Raw genomic sequence first — 21032 nt, forward strand, 5'->3', positions numbered from 1 at the left:
CGCACTCTTCCCATGGGTGGGGGTAGGGAAACACGCTTTTAGAATAGAGACTCTAAACTACCGTTTTGGACTTTTTCTGAATGCTTCATGTAAGATCAACGACGAACAGAATCAAGAAATTGATGCTCTGCGCATTGCAGTAATGCAACACAGGGTAGCATTGGACATGATTCTCGCCGAGAAAGGAGGACTATGTGTCCTCTTTAACAACACATGCTGCACATACATTCCAGATAATGTACACTCATCCAACATGACTGATGCTCTGAAAATACTCAGACAACTTCGGGATGCACAACAACGAGACTATGCCGCAAACACAGAAGACTGGCTTACGTGGCTTTTAAGTGGCTCTTGGAAGTCCCTGCTGATTAAAGGACTTGTTTTTGTTGGTGTTCTACTACTGTTATTGTGTCTTTACACTTCATGTGTCATACCTTGTTTGAAGAACATGGTATCAAAAATGGTAACTGCTTCAATTCATGCTTACATAACATACTCACAAAACCCACTATTTTATGATGTCTTGGCTAAAAATGTTTACAAGTGGTCATAGACTGATACAATGTTAGTGAGTTGCTATGTATATATATAGAAGAAAAGATCAAACAACAGGAGGGAATGTCAAAAGATTTTATTATGTTTATGCTTAAAAGTACATTTCATTATCTAGATGTGTTTGCTCTTTTAGTATTCAGCTTAAATAGAGAAGTTATGCTCTGTACAAGTTCAACAGCAAGCCTGCACGCAGCACAGTTCTAATTTATCTCTTCCTGTACGTCTCTGAGAAGAACATGCTTGAGTATAAATAAAGGATGACAACTATTGCAGGGTGTGAGTCTCCGTTGAGCTCTCACCCGTGTGCACGTTAAACTTGCAAACCTGTCTGAGTGTCATTTATTCCGACCTGAGTTGCACTGCAGGAAAACTCCTGACAATAATGCAGCATGTTACTTAATTACTCACAGGAGAAAGAAGTTCATTGTATTACTCATTACATTACTTTCATCTTACTGTAAAACAGCTGAAAGGCATTGTCTCATAAGTACCATTTAACAATATAACCTGAGGCTACACACTAACCAAAATCTTTATCCTAATGAGAAAACATACATGATGTTTCTCTTAGTGCTTTGGTATGAACACAAAACTGACAACAAAAAGCAAAGATGACAACCAGTACAAAGACATTTCAAAGTGATCGCCACAGTGATTCTACTGTAGAAACATGAGCATGTAGAAACAGAGGCTGCAGCCTGACTGCACTAAACTAACAATGAAATGGGTAGTAAGTGAACTAGGGCTGCAGCTATTATTTAAGTAATTGAGTAATTTATCGATTATTCCATTGATTAATTGAGTAATCGGATAAGAAGTACTTTTGTCTTAATGAGCAATAATCAATATTCAAAGACAAAAAAAACGGGTCTCTCAGAATCAATTGCTCATTAGTTTCCTTTTTAGAAATTGCAGTGTTTTAAAGTTTAACTTCAAACAACTAACAACTAAACTAAAAACAACTGAACCATTTGATTGTATATATGTGCCATATTAATATTATGTTTTTTTAAAGGAAACATTGTCTTAAAATTTTTGTGCTGCTGAAAACAGACATTATGATGGTGTAGGCATTCAGTAATATTAATAATAATTCAGTCTCCAACCTAATAACCCTCAGGTCAGAGGCCCAGAGCTTAATGGCCCATGTACTTTCTTTTACTGTCTTTAAAAAAAATTATATTTTTAAATATTATTATGCAGTTTAATTAACACAATATTTGATATTATTTCCCTTTTCTATTTAACCAGTCTAATATCAGACTAATGCAACAGTTCATATGTGAGGTTTCTTTCTGTAAAACAAAGGCAATGGATGGAGCAGCTACAAAGTTTGCTGATCAGGTGCTTTGATGAAAGACTCCCACTAGTTTTTTTCCCAGTAAACATTTGAATGGTGATTACAGGAACACGTGCTGTTATTTTGGATGCTAGAAACACATTTGGGGGTTTTTTTTCACTCAAACTAAGCTCACCATGTCAGTAGCACCTCCACCTCTTTGCTCTTTGCGGCGTGTAGACAGCCTTGGGCTCCATGTTTAACTATGCCAGTGTCATCATCACACCCAGGAGAATCATACTTTCATACTCTTTTGAATAAGAAAGAGGTATTGAAGTATTATTTGGGTCTTCTTTGCTTGCTTAACAGTTTCTCCCCCCTATCAGACAGCTCAATACTCAGGAACTGGAAACACACATAAAAATAAACAGTACACCCACAGAAAATTTAGAGACTGGACTGTCTAACTATTAGAAACCATTATTTTTATATCTATCTATCTATCTATCTATCTATCTATAGTATTAATTTGTATTAATGCTATATTAATTTATAATATCTATGGTTTATAGTGTTAATCTATTCTCTTGTATGTAGCACCATGGTAGCACAATGGTTCTGGGGGAACAGTGTTTTATATCAAGACACAAAATTACATGCAAATCTTAGTTGTCATTTGTGGATCATTTGATACACATTTGTGACCTTTTTGAGACAAATTTCTTTCCATATAGAAAGTATTTTAAACAAATTCACATGCAGAGAACACAGCAAATCAGCGTCTATCAACTAGACACAATTTTGTAATCAAAAAATCTTAAAAATGTTAAGTTAAATATCAACCAGATGTGGTCAACCAGATGTGTACATATATATATATATATAAAGAAAACAGAAACCCCCAACAATCATATGACCCTCCATGAGCAAGCACTTTGGTGACAGTGGGAAGGAAAAAGAGGAAAAAACATCCAGCAGAACCAGGGAGGGCCGGTTGGGGATGAAGGGGTGAAGACAGGACAAAGACATGCTGTGGAACAGAGCCAGTGATGAATAATATCTAATAATTGAATGGAGTGAGGAATTAAAACCTGAAGCTGGTTTCACAGAAGAGAGGCCAGAAAGTTGAATTCTACGTCTATTTTGAAATCCTATCCTAAATTCTATTAATAATAAAAATAGGAACCACAAATAAGCCTGCAGTCTTAGAGTGAAGTGCTCTATTGGTGTAATACTGTTATACTATAGGGTTGTTAAGATAAGATGGGGCCTGATTATTCAAGTCCTTGTATGCGAGGAGCAAGATTTTAAATTTGATTTTGGATTTAACAGGGAGCAAATGAAAAGAAGCCACATCCAAATCATTTGAAAGCCTTTCTACCACCTTTAATAAGGCCTTTAATGTTGATTCAGAGCTCTCAACCTGTGGAGCTGAGGAGCTGAATGCAAAATTTTTATCTACTTGTCAAATCATTCTGGATACTGTTGCTCCTCTGAAGGTCAGGCGGCCTAAATTGAAGTCTGAGCCATGGCTGAACGACATCACTCGGGCTGCTCGAAGAGAGTGCAGAAAAGCAGAACGTAAATGGGAAAAAGACAAGCTACAAGTGTCTTGTGATATCTTAAGAGATAGCTGGCATAAATATCAGAAAATTGTTAAGAACCAGAAATCCGCCTATTTTGCAGGTGTTATTAATGACAACTGGCATAAGCCCCGTGTCTTATTTAGTATTTTAAGCTCTGTTCTTAACCCTCCCCAATCCGACTGTACAGAAGCTTCTGCTGAAACTTGTGAAGCTTTTTTAAATTTCTTTGTGGAGAAGATTTTATCTATTAGAGCACATATTTTACCCCCTTCTTATGACCCTTCTGTTATTTTTATGCCTTTAGCAATTTTTAGCCATTTTGAACCTGTCCCAGATAGCAAGGAAACATTGAAACAATGTTGAGTCAATATCAGGCGACGTCATTGAAGCAACGTTGAAGTGTGACGTTGACCCAACGTCACTCTTGCACCCATTTTTAACGTTGAAACAACGTCAGGTTTTGATGTTGAATCAATGTTGAAACCTGACATTGATTCTACGTTATATTTTCTAACACTGTTGACATTGAAACAATGTCAGATTCTGATATTGAAACACTGTTGAGCTATGGTATTGATTTTCCACCTCTTTCGCACAGTTGCTTTTTATTGAAAAAAAAAAAACAAAAACAAAAAAGGTCAATAGACATGTATCATTTGCAAAATACTTTATTAAAAGACAAAGTTTCCTATTTACATTTCTATGTTTCACGTCACTTTTTATCATTTACTCCGGGATGGGGATGGATGATGTGCGTCCTGCGCGCCACCCGTACGATCTGGAGCATATCTGAGCCATTTCTGGACTGCTTGAGCAAAGACCAACTCAGACAGAGTTCGCCCCTACCTGCTGCGCCAGGCCATCTAGGACAAAAATAGACACACACACAAAAAAACAAAGACAAAAAAAAGGGAATTAGAGCACATGAATAAGCTCTTGTTAATTGTCTTCAGCAGGGAGAAAGTATGTAAACTCCTAGGCTGATAAACATGAAAGTCACCAGGCGGAAATCAGCAAACTGCCGCATTTGATTCCCAAAGAGCTATAAGCTGAAAATGTGATATGTCTTAGCATGGTGTGCCGTTTTTTTTTTTAAAGGATACACGTGTATCCTTTAAAAAAAAAGAAAGAAAACATGGGGTCCTCGGGCTGTACAAAGTGTACAACCCGAGGACAAAACAAGCCAAAAACCAAAGACTCCATCTCCAGATTAACCGGACATGAAAGTCTTGTTATTAAGAAAGACAAAGTAATATAGCAAAAACCAGACATAGGAAATGTGAAACGCACCCAGCACATCAATTGATCCCTTTATTGTTCACTTTAGGCTCATAAAACTACAATAAATGTTAAAACTTACCAAATATGCATCTGCACAGCGCTGTCTCTTTAAATGCCCTTTTTTGCTTTGTCTGGTCCTTGGTTTTTTTTCCCCTGCCCAGTTGAGTACAGAGGCCAGCTCCTTTGTAATGGCATAAACCATTACACGGCGGACTCGCACCTCCAGTGTGGTCCAGCAGCACCAATCAACGCAAAGCGTCTCACCTATAGACACATTTTATGAGATGGAATTAGCGTGTCTCATGTCTTAAATGTGTATGCAAGTGCTTGTGTGTTTACTTCATGTAATTGATGATAGAAACATGTCATTTAGTTTTCCCTAAAGCCTGATTTTCAAGTCATACAAAGAATAAACCAAAGTATTGGCAGTACAATGTATTTCTATTCCCTTTTGTTGGATATTCATTTGTTAGTTCTTGTAACTGCTAAAAGTGTTTACTAGTTTTTGCCTGTCACATATATTTGTTATACCATGTAAACTGTGAAATTCCAAGATTTTCAAAATTGCCTTGTAATAGTGGCCTCACAGAGTCTCTGGAATCTACAGAAAAAAAAAGAAAAAAAAAATCACAACAAGATGACATTCAGGAGTATAAATTGGGGATTTTTTTTAGATAAGAGTACAATGACATTGTGATGCAGCTTTAAAGCTTTTTTAAAAGCATACCATCTATAGGGAAGACATCAGACTCTGCATGCTGGCGAGATCGCAAAGCTGTGTCGGTTTGTGCCAGAGTGGCGAAAGGTGCCGGAAGCTGGGTGGGGCATTATGATGGTTGCTATCAGTGGTCTGGGGGGCAGACTGTGGAGTGATGAGGGCTGTTTAGAAAAAGATAATTTTTTAAGTATTTAAGAATACAGACAACTTGTCAGAAAAGTTTCCTCGTGTCAGACACAGATATGTACACAGACACTAGACAGTATTTTATTACCTGGTATTTTCACTCGAGGGGCCTGGGGAAACCGTTTTTTTGTAGGCTGCTCATCCTCTGAGTCCGTATATGTGTACAGGGGATTTGGTCTAAAGAAAAGAAATTAAAAACGGTCTTAAGTAATTGTAAATATGCTTTTGGCATATTGTTTCCTAAAGTTAGTTTGATTTCTAACAACACACACAGGAAACAGAGACGTGCAAGAAGGTACAGTATACAATGAATTTTTGAAGTGCACAAGTGTACACGGCTTTGCATTTTTAAAAAGTTTACAAACTTCCACTTTTTGGACTATATTATGTGGTGATATTGCAGTATGCAAGCACCACAGATATGTATAAAAGACAAGATCATAAATTCTTAACAATCAAAGATATGTTTGTGAATAAAAAGGTTTTACTTGTGCTTTCTTTTAAGCCTGGTCTGGGTTTCTTCTTCGGACTGAAGGTCAGACGTATCACAGCGTTCACGTGGATATCTCTGACGACTGCGTTCTGCTTCGTGAAATGTGCCTGGAAATACAAACACAACGTACGGCCAGACATACATTACGTGTGGACAAAAGGTGCAAACGCATAGAAAAATCAGCGGTTTCAAAAATACGCTGGTACGTGTGGACGTACCCTTATTCATTATTCAAGGCACAAACGGAAAGTCATGTACGCGTGCAACGTACAGTCACGTGGGCATGCTGCGTGAGCATTCAAACTGAGTCTAAAGTTTTCGTGTGCGAATTGAAGCGAGTGCTCTCCAATCATCAAAAGTAACAAAGTCATTGAACACGTTTATACAGTTAACTTTACGTTTATCAATCATATATCACAGATTTAGAATTTTTTGTAGTACTAAGCAACTACAGAGCGAAAGTCTGGGTCAAGCGCCTTTGTTCCAAGAACAAAGGAAACCTCGAAGCGTTAAAGCTAGCTTTGTAAGGGAATATAACGAAGAAATTATGAAACGAAAATCTTTTCTTTCTTGATATACTTTGTTCGCAGTGCAATTTATTTGTTGACGGATTGCAAGAAGTAGACACAATTTCGGACGTAAATAACAGTAAAAAAAAACTCGTTAATGTACAACATTAACGAGTTTTTTACTGTTATTCAAATGTAAACATGGAAATAACAAGTAGGAAAAAAAAATCATTCATTCTTACCTTATACTAATCGTGGTGCAGGCCAGCGCAGTGCATGAACTGATGCCTTCTCCGGTCAATTTCGCTGAGAGTAAATCAAATGTCCCGCTCTACTGTAGAAGACAATGAATACCTGGGGGGATGTACCAATGTGAGAGGGGTGCTGCGGAATAGTCCAAGTGATCGCTGCTTTAATTTCCCGGTCAACTATACATAAATTGCACGTAGACACGATTTTTTAAAGCTGGTGAACTAGACCAAGTCATTGATAACAAATGAACAATAAATCTACTTTCTCTGGTACTTTATACCCGATCAGTTGCAATGCAATTTAATGCTCAACTACAAATCGATGGTTTTTGATGGTGACCGGAGCCGAATGATCGTCAACTATAAATAGACGTTTTCTCGACGTTGTTGTTGTCACCTGGTCGACTATAAATAGATCAAATATCAATGACAAAAAAACAACGGTGAATCAACATCGTTACAACGTCTCTATAGTAAGACCGTCGGTTTACCACAGTATTTCAATGTTGTTACAACATTGGCATTTCAACCCCGACCATATACGACGGTTCGGATGAAAAATCAACATAGATTCAATGTCGTCTTGCTATCTGGGATAGTCCATGTGGTAGCAGCTTTAATTTCCCGCTCAACCGTAAATCAATGGTTTTTCAACATGATTGTTGTCACATTGTCAACTATAAATAGATCAACAATCAACGATAACAGAACAACAGTGAATCAATGTTATTTCAATGTCAATGTCAGGTTTCATCAGTATTTTAATGTTGTTTCAACATTGATTTTGCATTGACATTTCAATCCTGACGATTCTGATGGATCAGATGAAAAATCAACATCAGTTCAATGTCTCCTTGCTATCTGGGGTGTCTCTATCTAAACTGGGTAAAATTGTCACCTAAATCAAGTCTGGCTCTCCCAGTGATGTCCTTCCCCCTCGCTTTTTTAAAGAAGTTTGGGGCACTATTGGACCTTATATTCAAAGGCTTATAAACAGCAGCCTGACTTTAGGCCATGTACCTGTAATTTTTAAACAGGCAGTGGTCCAGCCTCTGCTGAAACGCCCTGGCTTGGATGCCTCTTTGTTGAGTAATTTCAGACCTATTTCAAAGCTTCCTTTTGTTTCTAAAATTTTAGAAAAAGAAGTGTGCTCACAGCTGCAGACTTTTTTAGAGAGTCAAAACATTTTTGAGGTATTTCAATCTGGTTTTAAAGCACTTCACAGCACAGAGACTGCACTTTTGAGAGTTTTTAATGATATCTTACTAACTGCTGACTCTGGGAAGTCTGTCTTACTTGTGCTTTTGGATCTCACAGCAGCTTTTGATACAGTAGATCATAATATTTTGATTTATCGTCTAGAACATCATGTTGGAATTAGAGGCACTGCCTTGGAGTGGTTTAAGTCATACCTCTCTGATAGAACTTTTTCTGTCTCACTTGGTAAATTTCATTCATCTTCTGCCCCCCTCCCATGTGGTGTACCTCAAGGATCCATCCTTGGGCCCCTTCTTTTTAGTATTTATTTACTTCCCCTTGGCCATATTATTAAAAAACATAAAGTCTCATTTCATTTTTATGCAGATGATTGTCAAATTTATCTACTGCTGAAACACAATGACCTTAACCCCCTCAGGCCTATTTTAGAATGTCTTAAGGATATCAGAGCATGGCTGGCTCTGAATTTTTTAAACTTTAATGAAAAGAAGACTGAAGTCATTATATTTGGGCCGAATGGACCTGGTGTCCCTCCATCTGACTTGGGTCCTCTTACATCGTGTGTCAAATCAATTGCCACCAACCTTGGAGTAAAATTTGACACAGCTCTTAAAATGGACAAACAAGTAAATACAGTGGTGAAGAAAAGCTTTTTTCAGTTGAGGCAACTCTCTAAAGTAAAACCTTTTATTTCTTTTTGTGACTTGGAGAGAGTTTTGCACGCATTTGTGACCACTCGCCTTGATTATTGTAATGGACTTTATATTGGTATTGATCAGGCTTCACTATCACGCTTGCAAATGGTCCAGAATGCTGCTGCTTGCCTGTTGACAGGGACACGCAAACATGAGCACATTACCCCTGTTCTTGCCTCCTTACACTGGTTGCCTGTCCATTTTAGAATTCATTTTAAAATTTTATTGCTTGCTTTTAAAGTCTTAAATGGCCTGGCTCCTTCTTACCTGTCAGACCTTCTACACCGATACACTCCACAAAGGTCTCTCAGATCATCTGACCAGTCACTCCTTGCTGTCCCCATGTCAAGACTGAAACACCGAGGGGACCGAGCTTTCGCTGTTGTGGCCCCCAAACTATGGAACAAACTGCCCCTCCATATTAGGTTGGCCCCAACACTTGAAATGTTTAAATCACTTTTAAAAACACACTTTTTTTCAAAGGCTTTCTAGGAGTATTATCAGAGTCAGTTTGTAGTCAGTTTTTAGTCAGCTGTTGGTCATTCTTAATCTTTTTACTTTGTTAATCTTATTCGTTGTATATCTTATTGTTTATTTTACTCATGTTTTGATATTTAATATATACACTGATTTATTTTTATCTTCTTTTTCAATTATATATTTATTTTGTTTATTGATTTCATTGTATGCTTAATGTATGGTTTTTAACTGCTATCTCTGTTTTATTATTGGAAAGCACTTTGGTCAACTTTGTTGTTTTTAAAAGTGCTATATAAATAAAGTTGGATTGGATTGGATTTGGAAGCCTAACCCATAAAGCAACAAACTATTTCTCCAGGCTAAATGATGATCTTCTAAATTAGTGAGACACTATTTCCTCTCCACCTTATGACTTAGCTTCTGATTTGAGACTTTCTTTTTCACAGGAGCCACAGTATCCACAGTCGTATGCAGTGAAGAAGAAGTAAAATTATTCACAGGATAACTGACCTCTGTGGGAGTAACATTCAGGTAGCTGCTCTGCTCTGTGTTGGCAAGTAGTAATAAGATGGCACTAGTTCAAAATGGCGGCCAACCAAACCGGTTTCGTGCGTGTGCGCATGCGCCTTCAGGTCCTGGGGTTATGCGAGTTCATGTGTGCAAACACACAGGGCGTCGGTGGGGTCATATGAGTTCATGTGTTTTTAACTTAATTTAATCAAACCATAGGGTTTTTAATTAAACTATTTTTTGTCACTTTGGCGTGTCTCAACATTCATTTATGCAGACATATGTGTCCTTAAGAGCAATTCTTTGTTTTTCCGTGTAGGGGTGGAAGCTGTTTTGCTTCACAGTGCTCCTTAACAAAGCCCGAATGCTTTTTATTTACATCTAGTCAAAAGTGTTGGTAATAGTGTTTTAATCACACTAATTTTGTGATTCTGACAATGTCTCAGCAGGCAGTGATGCAAGTATTTTATTTTATAAACCACTCAAATGGGAATTTCTTCTGAATGGACAATGTCAGCCTGTTCACAAGTCTTTCATTTAATCAAACCACTAGTTTTAATTTAACTAGTTTTTACACATCTACTGGGGTTTCTTTCACTGGTTGATGCGATCATTTTATTTAAAAATCGGGATTTCGGAATGTTGATCCAAAAGGGAGATGGAGCCAGCTAGTTTTTTCAACACCGTAAATGGTCACAAATAACATACAGTCCTTTAGAAAATAAATGCTATAAGCAGGCAGTATCACTCTTTTAAACTAATTGTGTTTTAATCACACTCATTTTGTGATTCTGACAATGTCTCCTCATGCAGTGATCCATGCCTTTTATTTTAAAAACGGCATAAACGGGAATTTCTTCTGTACGGGTAATTTCAGCTTGTTCACAAGCGTTTCATTTAATAAAACCACTAGTTTTAATCTAACTAGTTTTACGCATGTACTGGGGTTTCTTTCACGGGTTGATGCGATCATCTTATTTAAAAGTCGGGATTTCGGAATGTTGAACTAAGAGGGAGACAGAGCCAGCTAGTTTTTAACACAGTAAATGGTCACAAATAACATTCAGCCCCTTTAGAAAATAAATGCTATAGGCCTACTTCTAAAACACGTTGCACATGATGTCACCTTTTCCCCCAAAGCAACCAGTATCGCTCTTTTCAAACTAATCCTGTTTTAATCACACTCATTTTGTGATTCTGATGTCACAGCATGCGGCGATGCACGCCTTTTATTTTAAAAACAGATCAAACGGGCATTTCTTCCGTAAGGGGTTTCATGGTTTCATGGTTTCAGAGTAGTTTTTAACACAACAGATGGTTGCAAATAACATTCAGCCCTTTAGAAAATAAACGCTGCAGTGATACTTCTAAACCAGTCGCACAGACCCGCTCCGTCTTTTTCAACAGCCGATTAATTGTTTGAAATTGTTCAGGATTGCAAAAGTACGGTGGCCCCTAGAGACAAAGCACGTACAAACTCCAAAACACATGCAAACTCCAAAACACTTGCAAAATACAAAACACTTGCAAACTCCAAAACACTTGCAAACTCCAAAACACTTGCAAACTCCAAAACACTTGCAAACTCCAAAGCACTTGCAAAATCCAAAACACTTGCAAACTCCAAAACACTTGCAAACTCCAAAACACTTGCAAACTCCAAAGCACTTGCAAACTCCAAAACACAACGGAAGTGCTCCAGGACGCTAGGGGCAGTGTTGAGCTTTTGTTACCTAGTAACTACACAAGCCATGAAGTACCAATGACCGTTGCGCTTCCCAGGTTGCCTAGCAACCATGATACTAACCGCTGGAAACGTGTCATACAACTTTGTTTGACAGAAATGAAGAACACATTTTGTTCATTTGTTTGTTTGTTTCTACATGAGCTTTGTGTGATTTGATAAGTATCTGAGGCTGAGACCACAGGACAGTAAAACATGATTTTTGGGCTTCATTTCTGTACTGACCAGTCATTTAAGATTAGTTAGTAAATAACAATTTGCTAATGTTGTTCATGAGACTAGTCATATCACTAATGTAAATATAATATGGCCAATATTATAGTTATTATATTGATCATTATTAGCTATTACGGCAGTTAACATGAACTCTGTGTTAAATACTGAGCTTACAGATTCAAGTTGCAGTTATTTATGTCTTATCACCTTAAATCTTCACTCAAAGACAAGTATCTTTGACAGTGCATATATATATATATATATATATATATATATATATATATATAGGTGTATCATATATAAGAGACAAATGTTGTTAGTATGTTGGCATCACTAAATTTGGCTCATTGCTTACATATATTTATAAAAAGAAAATGTATGAGCTGTGATAACTGTTTCTTATAAAATGAAGAGTAGACTGATATATGAAATATTCCTTTATTGGGTAAGAAAATCAGACCATGTCATAACTGCTTTAAGTCATACAGAATAGATATCAGAGCCTTAAACAGGCTGACTTCTGCTAAATGGGTCAAACTGGGCAGAAAGTATACAAACACATAACGTCCTTATAGAATATGATGTAACACTATAGATCAACTTAGCTCAGAATATATAAAGCATATAAACAATTACAGCAACATGATGCAACAAACACAGCAGTGCTACTAATCCAAAATACTCAAAGCTTCATAGAACTGAAACAAACATTTATTTTTAGCTCCATTCTGCTGCTGATACATACTTTAGGTTTCTGAATATTAAACTTGTTGCTGCCTTTCATAGTGTGTAACTTGAAGGCCCTGAGTACTTTCTCCCACAGTGAAAACACTGGAATGATAATATTATTTGAACATTACCTAATAAGACTGATTCAGGACAGACAATTAGTTATGTTAAACTTTCCTAGCAGTCCTTCACAAACAGGGAACAGTCTGTCTATTCTCTCCATCTGTCAGCTGCTGCTGGTTCTTCCTCCTCCTCTTCCTCACACACTGCTGAGTTTGTCCTGGTGGATCATCAGGGGTGCAAAGCCTCACAGGTGATGTGCAGCAGTGGGTCCCTCAGTCTGTCCTCACTCTGGACACTTGCAGTTGTCACACATGGAAATCAAATGTGTGATAAGCTGCAGGATTCAAACACAAGTGTAACTTATAAATACATGTTCATACTTTTATTCCACAATCAGAGAGAAAGAAAGAGAGAGAGTGCAGGACAGACAGACAGGTGACAGTCTCAGGTGTACACACTGCTACAAAACAGCACAGAGAAGGAAGATTTAGTGTTTGTGTTATTACGAGTGCTAAACAAGAAGAGTTCCCAGATGGTCCAGTGGACACATGTGTGACTCCTGTGATTAAAGCATCTTTCTTTCATCTTAACGAGTGAACCGTCAGCTCGTTCAAACACGCGTTAAAGTCCGTTTGGCTCGACACCACCGAACAGAGGCAGCAATATAACATAGCTAACATTAACAGTGCAGTGAATCCTGCTTGTACCCTCATATTCAGGACTGCAAACCGAGCAGCATCACTAACTTTCATCTTGTTGTGTTTGTGGATATATGACTGACTTTAATTATCCATGAAATCCTCACATTCTCTGTAAGACTAAGGTCGACTATTGAACGGGGAATATTTTTAAGTAAAGGCTTTAAAACCAAGCTAATGTCACATAACTTTCCCGACATGTGGCCAATAGTAATGTTTTAATGGTCTTCATTATAAAAACATTTGCGCATAAATAACTGACATAATATTCAGTACTTACTTCTGAAAGTTTACTCTTCGGCTGCTCCGCTTCCGCTGTTTTGTTTTTTTTCGGCAAAATTATCCACACCACCACCGCGCTATGAAATCTGGGGTATGTTCGGCCATGAAGGCTACACCGACCCTTCCTTAAAATTCAGGGAAATTAAGGGCCGCATTTGGAGCAGACTTTGAATTGGTACAGCGTGTCGCTGTGAAGTAATCGGCCTTAAAATGCGGCCTACAGCCCAAATCCGGTCATTGGTACTTCATGGCTTGTGTAGTTACTAGGTAACAAAAGTTCAACACTGCCCCTAGCGTCCTGGAGCACTTCCGTTGTGTTTTGGAGTTTGCAAGTGTTTTGGAGTTTGCAAGTGTTTTGGAGTTTGTATGTGTTTTGGAGTTTGTATTGCAAGTGCTTTGGAGTTTGCAAGTGCTTTGGAGTTTGCAAGTGTTTTGGAGTTTGCAAGTGTTTTGGAGTTTGTATGTGTTTTGGAGTTTGTACGTGTTTTGTCTCTAGGGGCCACCGTACAAAAGCCCACTGAGGGTATCATTTAATTGTTCTGATTCCTTCGGAAAAGGTAAAAGCCGACAGGTGTACCACGCGAGCCGGGACCCCGCCTATTGTTTAAAGTGGCTGGTATCAGCTCTTTTTGTAATTCCTTAGGAATAGGTAAAAGCCCCGCAGGTGTAGCAGTCAGGCGGGAACCCCGCCTATTGTCTGAAGTATCGGCTCGTTTGTAATTCCTTGAGAAGACAAAAGCCCTAAAGGGTCTCATTTAAATTGATTGGAGACATACCTTTCTTTTTGGAAACGCCCATCCTATATAAAACAAGCTCAGAGTCCGAAACCCTTAGCCATTTACCCGTCAAGATTGCTGCGGAGCACACCATTTTCTTTGAGATCATCAAAACTAACATCGTTCTTCATAACATGGACATCGTAAACGGTAAGTAAAACAAAACCTATTATTGTATTTTTAAAGGTGTTATGTTAACATATTATAGGATATTTAAACATTTTTTTCCTAAAACAAAAGCTTAATTTTTAGGAGTTCGGGAGAACGGCACAGGACCCTTTTCTTTAGAAACGGGCGCTTTTACAGCTGGAACTAGTTCTCTAACAGGCACAAGGTGTGTACAGAATTACGCGATTTTTAAACGTATGTATGTTTTAAAGTTGCGATTGTTTTAAATTATGTAATAACAACGTTTTTCTTTGATTTGTTCCAGGGTTAACAAACTGAGCAGGAAAACATTCAGATGCCCTGACCACAGAGCCCAACCTTACATCAGGTGTGTATACAACGGGATATATATATATATATATATATATTTTTTAAAGGGGTTTAAACAATTACAAATGTTCTAAAACCGACCGTTTTACACATGCAGAGCCACGCCAGAGAACCGTATGTGTGGAGAACCAGGGCCGTCCGGAATAACGCACACTACAAGGTAAGCATAGGCATATATAAATTAGATAAAAAGAGATAGAGAGGGAGACACGCTTATTCTGTTTGAAATGGGTACATGTATAAATGTTTTAACACATGTCTATCTTCACAGACTGCAAAACAGTACCCCTCCACATAATGACCAGGACACCGTATGATCCCAAACGTTTTTGGAATGTTTAAGGAGTATCGACCTCCCAGAACAACAAAAACCCGGAGCTTCGTGCAACAGTGGAGAGTCAGAACCGATCTTCATCAGCGGCCCTGCAACAACACCGAGTGAGTGGCTGCCTCGCGATTTCTCTGATGTTTTTGAGTATAGTATATCAGATTTCGATCTAGTTCATATACCCACCACCCCAGAATGTGCCAGAAATAGCGTTGATTCACACATAGATTTTGAAGAAGACGGCATAACAGACTCTCAAATATCAGCGCCGTATGATACTTACATGAAGGTTCCAGACGCCCAGCCTGCTGAACAGAGTCATATAGCTTCAGTAGTTGATAAATTATGTTTGATTGAAGCTAGCCTCAAACAATACCACCAAGAGGCACAGATACAAAGGCAACAGTTTACCAAATTCATAAACAAAGTGTGTAGTACATTAGACACCATCTGCAGCAAAATTTCAAGTCCCTGACTTTTAAAATCCAGACCATGGACCCTCCAAATAAATTATTTAAACATAATAACGGAACCTCCACTCCTGTTAGATGTTTTGACTTAGAGACTTTTATGCAGTGGGCTGAAGAAACAGATAACAAATTAGACGATATTATAGCTAGACTTAATAGTGTGCCTGCATCAGCCTCATCTGATACACATCCTTGTCAGACTGTTCCTACGCCTGCTATTGCTGCTGGGGCTATTGTTGTTAACAATGCAGATTGTACACCCGCTGTTGCTTGGGCCGCTGTTGTTACTGATGCTAACCGTATTGCTATTGCTGCTGTTGCTATTGAGCCTGTTACCACATCTACTAATACTTCTGTTACACATGCGTGTCCGGGTGCCGCTGCTGATGGTGCAACACCACACACCCCCTCAATCATTGCAAATTTCTCACAACCAGATACTGCAGTAATCGAGCCCGTTGTGCAGTCAGGGTCTGGCAGGCGCTCTCAGCCAGACATTAGAGAGATACCTAATTTTAATGCTCGCGAATTGCGTGAGCGCATTGATTTTAGGGGTATAAGTCTCGATCACCCAGAACAAGTGCCTGCGCGAGTGCGCGAGTGCTTAGGCAATGTGATAGACAGAGCTGTAGCTGGATCTCAACAGGGCAGTGTTCTAAACGTGGTCCTGCGTGGCCCCTCGCTGGCTTCAGATGTTCAGGCTGTTTTAAACGCTGATGATCGGTATGTTCCGGAGCTGTTTCTCGATCAAATTGCACAAGTTATGCAAAGTAATGATGAATCTATCGGTGATGATGAATTAGAGTTTATTGTCACGGTAGCTCAGAACAGTAGTGGCGGGGCTCGCTTAAGACTGGCGCACATACCTTATGATGAGATTCTCTCAAAAAAAGGCAGACATTTATACACACCAAACAACACACACAACAATTTGTGCTTCTCCCTTTGCGTAGCACATTCATTAAACTCAACATCCTCTGAGCTTGAAAAACTTGCTACAGCTAAACAGATGCATGCTGAAGTAGGTCTATGCGACACACAGCAAGTATCATTCTCTGATGTCAGCAAATTTGAGAAGCACTTCAACATTAAGATTGTAATCTATTACCACACAGAAGGGCGTAAACGCCTGGAATGTTTTTTCACACATGAAGAGCCAAACACAAACACGTTGATGATGTATCTCCATAATCAACATTACCACCTGATTTTAAACCCGCCCGCTTTTTTGGGGGCGTCCTATGTGTGTAATTTCTGTTACAGTACATATAATACACCATTACACCACAGCTGTAAACATAGATGTAACACTTGTTACACACTCTGTCAACACCACAGGGGTCCCACAGTGAAATGCAGTGACTGTAACCGCATCTGCAAGTCACAACACTGTTACCAGCAACACAAATTACCTGAATTAAAACACAACATGATTCCCTGTGATAATATGAAACATTGCATGCACTGCGGCAACACATATAGAGAATCCAAGAAATTGCCACACAAATGTGCGCAGCCTAGATGCGAGCACTGCCGCGAACCTAAATTAGCAGGAGACTCCGACCATCAGTGTTTCATACAGCCTGTTGAAAAACAGAAGCCTAGCGATAAATACATTTTATATGATTTTGAGACGAGGTACCACAGCGGTAAACACGAGGCTAACTTTGTGTGTGCGTCTGATCTGCAGGGCAATAAGTTCACATTTAATACATTAAAGTGTGTGGAGGCGTTTGTGCAGCATTACAGACGCCCAAGGTTTCGTGGGTACACTTTCATAGCACATAATGCATCTGGGTTTGATAATTACATACTCCTGGAGTACTTTGTCAGACAGAGCATAACACCTAGTGTCATAATGAACGGCAGCCGTGTGATTTTGATGCATGACCGGGACTATGACCAGCGGTGGATTGATTCGTTCAGCTTTTTGCCCATGGGCCTTGCCAAAATACCCTCTGCTTTAGGTTTTCAAGACCTGCAGAAGGGCCATTTCCCACACAGGTTTAATACGAGGGATAATGAGCATTATGTGGGCCCGTACCCAGACCCCTCCTTCTACGGCTATGAGCACATGTCTGAAAGCGATAAGGTGCGATTCATGGAATGGTACCAGGTTGCCTCACAGAATCCCTTTGATTTTCAGGCTGAACTCAGGCGTTACTGTGTTAACGATGTTGATGTCCTGCGTAAAGCATGCAGCATATATCATGACACGCTACTGGGTTGTACACAAGTTGATCCATTCACGTATACCACCTTGGCTGCATTTAGTATGGGTGTGTATATAAACGCTGTTTCTGCCTAGAGACACGCTCGCTCTCACGTATGATGGGGCATACGTTGAGCAAGACGTTTTCTAACGCCTCTATCGAATGGCTTCAATACGTGTCCCACACCACCAACACAGTGGTAAAACATGCTCTCAGAGGAGGCGAACAGAGGGTTGGGCCGTATTTTGTGGACGGTTTTGACCCCACAAGTAATACAGCTTATGAATTTGCAGGATGTTTTCACCACGGTTGTGTTAAATGTTACCCCGAGAGTGAAGTTAATCCTGTCAGCAAAGCATCCTATGGACTGCTGCATCGCATGTTTTGTGACAAAGTGGATGCACTGAGATCACAACACAGTTTGAGCGTAATAGTGATGTGGGAATGTGAATGGGCTGCCTTGAAGCAGACAGACCCCACAGTTGTGGCTTTCATGCACACATACAGAAAGCCAGAACGCCTGAATCCCCGAGACGCCCTTTTTGGCGGTCGCACAAATGCTCTAAAGCTGTACCACAAGACTGCATGTGATGAAAAAATATTTTACTACGACTTCACCAGTCTCTATCCCACAGTGCAGTCTAAAAAAGACTATCCTGTAGGACACCCTCAAGTCATTTACACCAACTTCGACAAGCTAGAAAATTATTTCGGCTTTGTTAAATGCACAGTGCTCCCACCTAAGGGTCTTTTTGACCCCGTCCTACCCTACAGGTGCCACGGCAAACTGATGTTTCCACTCTGCAGCATGTGTGCTGAAGACCAGAACCGGCACACTGCATGCGGGCACAGTGACAGCGAACGGGTGCTGAAAGGCACTTGGGTCTCATTTGAGCTTGAAAAAGCTGTTGAGAAGGGATACAGGGTTCTTTCTATTGATGAGGTGTGGCATTTCCCCAATAAGACCGACACATTGTTTAAAGACTATGTGAAAGCCTTTCTAAAACTAAAACAGGAGGCCTCGGGGTATCCAGAACATGTGAAAACACATGAGGAACAGCAGAAGTACATAGACGAGTATTATGAGAAGGAGGGTATAATGCTAGACCCATCCAAGATTTGTGTAAATAAAGCTGTTCGTAACTGTAACAAGCTGTTGCTAAACTCGTTGTGGGGTCGTTTCAGCATTAGGTCAAACATGGCGTCATCTGAGCTCATTACAGACCCTTCCAGATTTAGCCAGCTAATGTTTAGTGACCAGTACGATGTGCGTCAGTTTTGTTTCATCTCTGACGACGTCGCAATGGTGCAGTGGCGCCACGCTGATGGTAGAGCATCCCGTGTGAAGGACGTTAATGTCTTTGTCGGGGCCATGACCACTGCACACGCCAGACTCATGCTGTATGATTTGCTAGACAACTTGCAGCAGCGCGTGCTGTATTATGACACGGACAGTGTCATTTTCACGGCACGCCCTGGCGACTGGATGCCTCCTCTAGGGCCGTGTCTGGGGGATCTCACAAGCGAATTAGATTCTGGAGAGGGTGGTGTGGAGGATTACATAGCGGAATTTGTTTCCGGTGGGCCTAAATGCTACGTGTATCACACATCGCTGGGCAAGACCCAGGTCAAATGTAAAGGCGTGACACTGAATGCATTAAATTCGAAAGTTGTCACCCACAACTCCTTGAAAGGTTTAGTCCGCAAGTTTGTGGCCAATCAGACATCAGACGCACACATAGTTGCCGTGTCTGATAGCATCAGACGTGATAAAAAGAAGCACAACCGTGGTGAAAACATCCTGCAAATTCATAAGCTGTATTACTTGTGGGGTCAAAACCGTCCACAAAATACGGCCCAACCCTCTGTTCGCCTCCTCTGAGAGCATGTTTTACCACTGTGTTGGTGGTGTGGGACACGTATTGAAGCCATTCGATAGAGGCGTTAGAAAATGTCTTATTCTGCTCAACGTATGCCCCATCATACGTGAGAGCGAGCGTGTCTCTAGGCAGAAACAGCGTTTTATACACACCCATTCTAAATGCAGCCAAGGTGGTATACGTGAATGGATCAACTTGTGTACAACCCAGTAGCGTGTCACGATATATGCTGCATGCTTTACGCAGGACATCAACATCGTTAACACAGTAACGCCTGAGTTCAGCCTGAAAATCAAAGGGATTCTGTGAGGCAACCTGGTACCATTCCATGAATCGCACCTTATCGCTTTCAGACATGTGCTCATAGCCGTAGAAGGAGGGTCTGGGTACGGGCCCACATAATGCTCATTATCCCTCGTATTAAACCTGTGTGGGAAATGGCCCTTCTGCAGGTCTTGAAAACCTAAAGCAGAGGGTATTTTGGCAAGGCCCATGGGCAAAAAGCTGAACGAATCAATCCACCGCTGGTCATAGTCCCGGTCATGCATCAAAATCACATGGCTGCCGTTCATTATGACACTAGGTGTTATGCTCTGTCTGACAAAGTACTCCAGGAGTATGTAATTATCAAACCCAGATGCATTATGTGCTATGAAAGTGTACCCATGAAACCTTGGGCGTCTGTAATGCTGCACAAACGCCTCCACACACTTTAATGTATTAAATGTGAACTTATTGCCCTGCAGATCAGACGCACACACAAAGTTAGCCTCGTGTTTACCGCTGTGGTACCTCGTCTCAAAATCATATAAAATGTATTTATCGCTAGGCTTCTGTTTTTCAACAGGCTGTATGAAACACTGATGGTCGGAGTCTCCTGCTAATTTAGGTTCGCGGCAGTGCTCGCATCTAGGCTGCGCACATTTGTGTGGCAATTTCTTGGATTCTCTATATGTGTTGCCGCAGTGCATGCAATGTTTCATATTATCACAGGGAATCATGTTGTGTTTTAATTCAGGTAATTTGTGTTGCTGGTAACAGTGTTGTGACTTGCAGATGCGGTTACAGTCACTGCATTTCACTGTGGGACCCCTGTGGTGTTGACAGAGTGTGTAACAAGTGTTACATCTATGTTTACAGCTGTGGTGTAATGGTGTATTATATGTACTGTAACAGAAATTACACACATAGGACGCCCCCAAAAAAGCGGGCGGGTTTAAAATCAGGTGGTAATGTTGATTATGGAGATACATCATCAACGTGTTTGTGTTTGGCTCTTCATGTGTGAAAAAACATTCCAGGCGTTTACGCCCTTCTGTGTGGTAATAGATTACAATCTTAATGTTGAAGTGCTTCTCAAATTTGCTGACA

The 21032-nt window shown here is 39.9% G+C and overlaps 1 protein-coding gene and 1 long non-coding RNA gene across 5 annotated transcripts in view; one reads left to right on the forward strand and one right to left on the reverse strand.

The window, feature by feature from the left end:
- The window catches only part of gabrr2a (gamma-aminobutyric acid type A receptor subunit rho2a), an 87017-nt gene that overhangs the window by 38843 nt on the left and 27142 nt on the right, over positions 1 to 21032 (reverse strand). The gene's annotated exons all lie outside the window — the stretch shown is intronic.
- Positions 14743 to 15339, forward strand: LOC109195986 (uncharacterized). The gene is made up of 3 exons (XR_002057421.2): positions 14743 to 14768; positions 14868 to 14930; positions 15042 to 15339. It is a non-coding gene; the product is annotated as an uncharacterized LOC109195986 (long non-coding RNA).

Source organism: Oreochromis niloticus, linkage group LG19, assembly GCF_001858045.2.
Source record: "Oreochromis niloticus isolate F11D_XX linkage group LG19, O_niloticus_UMD_NMBU, whole genome shotgun sequence".
In the NCBI taxonomy this organism is placed as follows: domain Eukaryota; kingdom Metazoa; phylum Chordata; class Actinopteri; order Cichliformes; family Cichlidae; genus Oreochromis; species Oreochromis niloticus.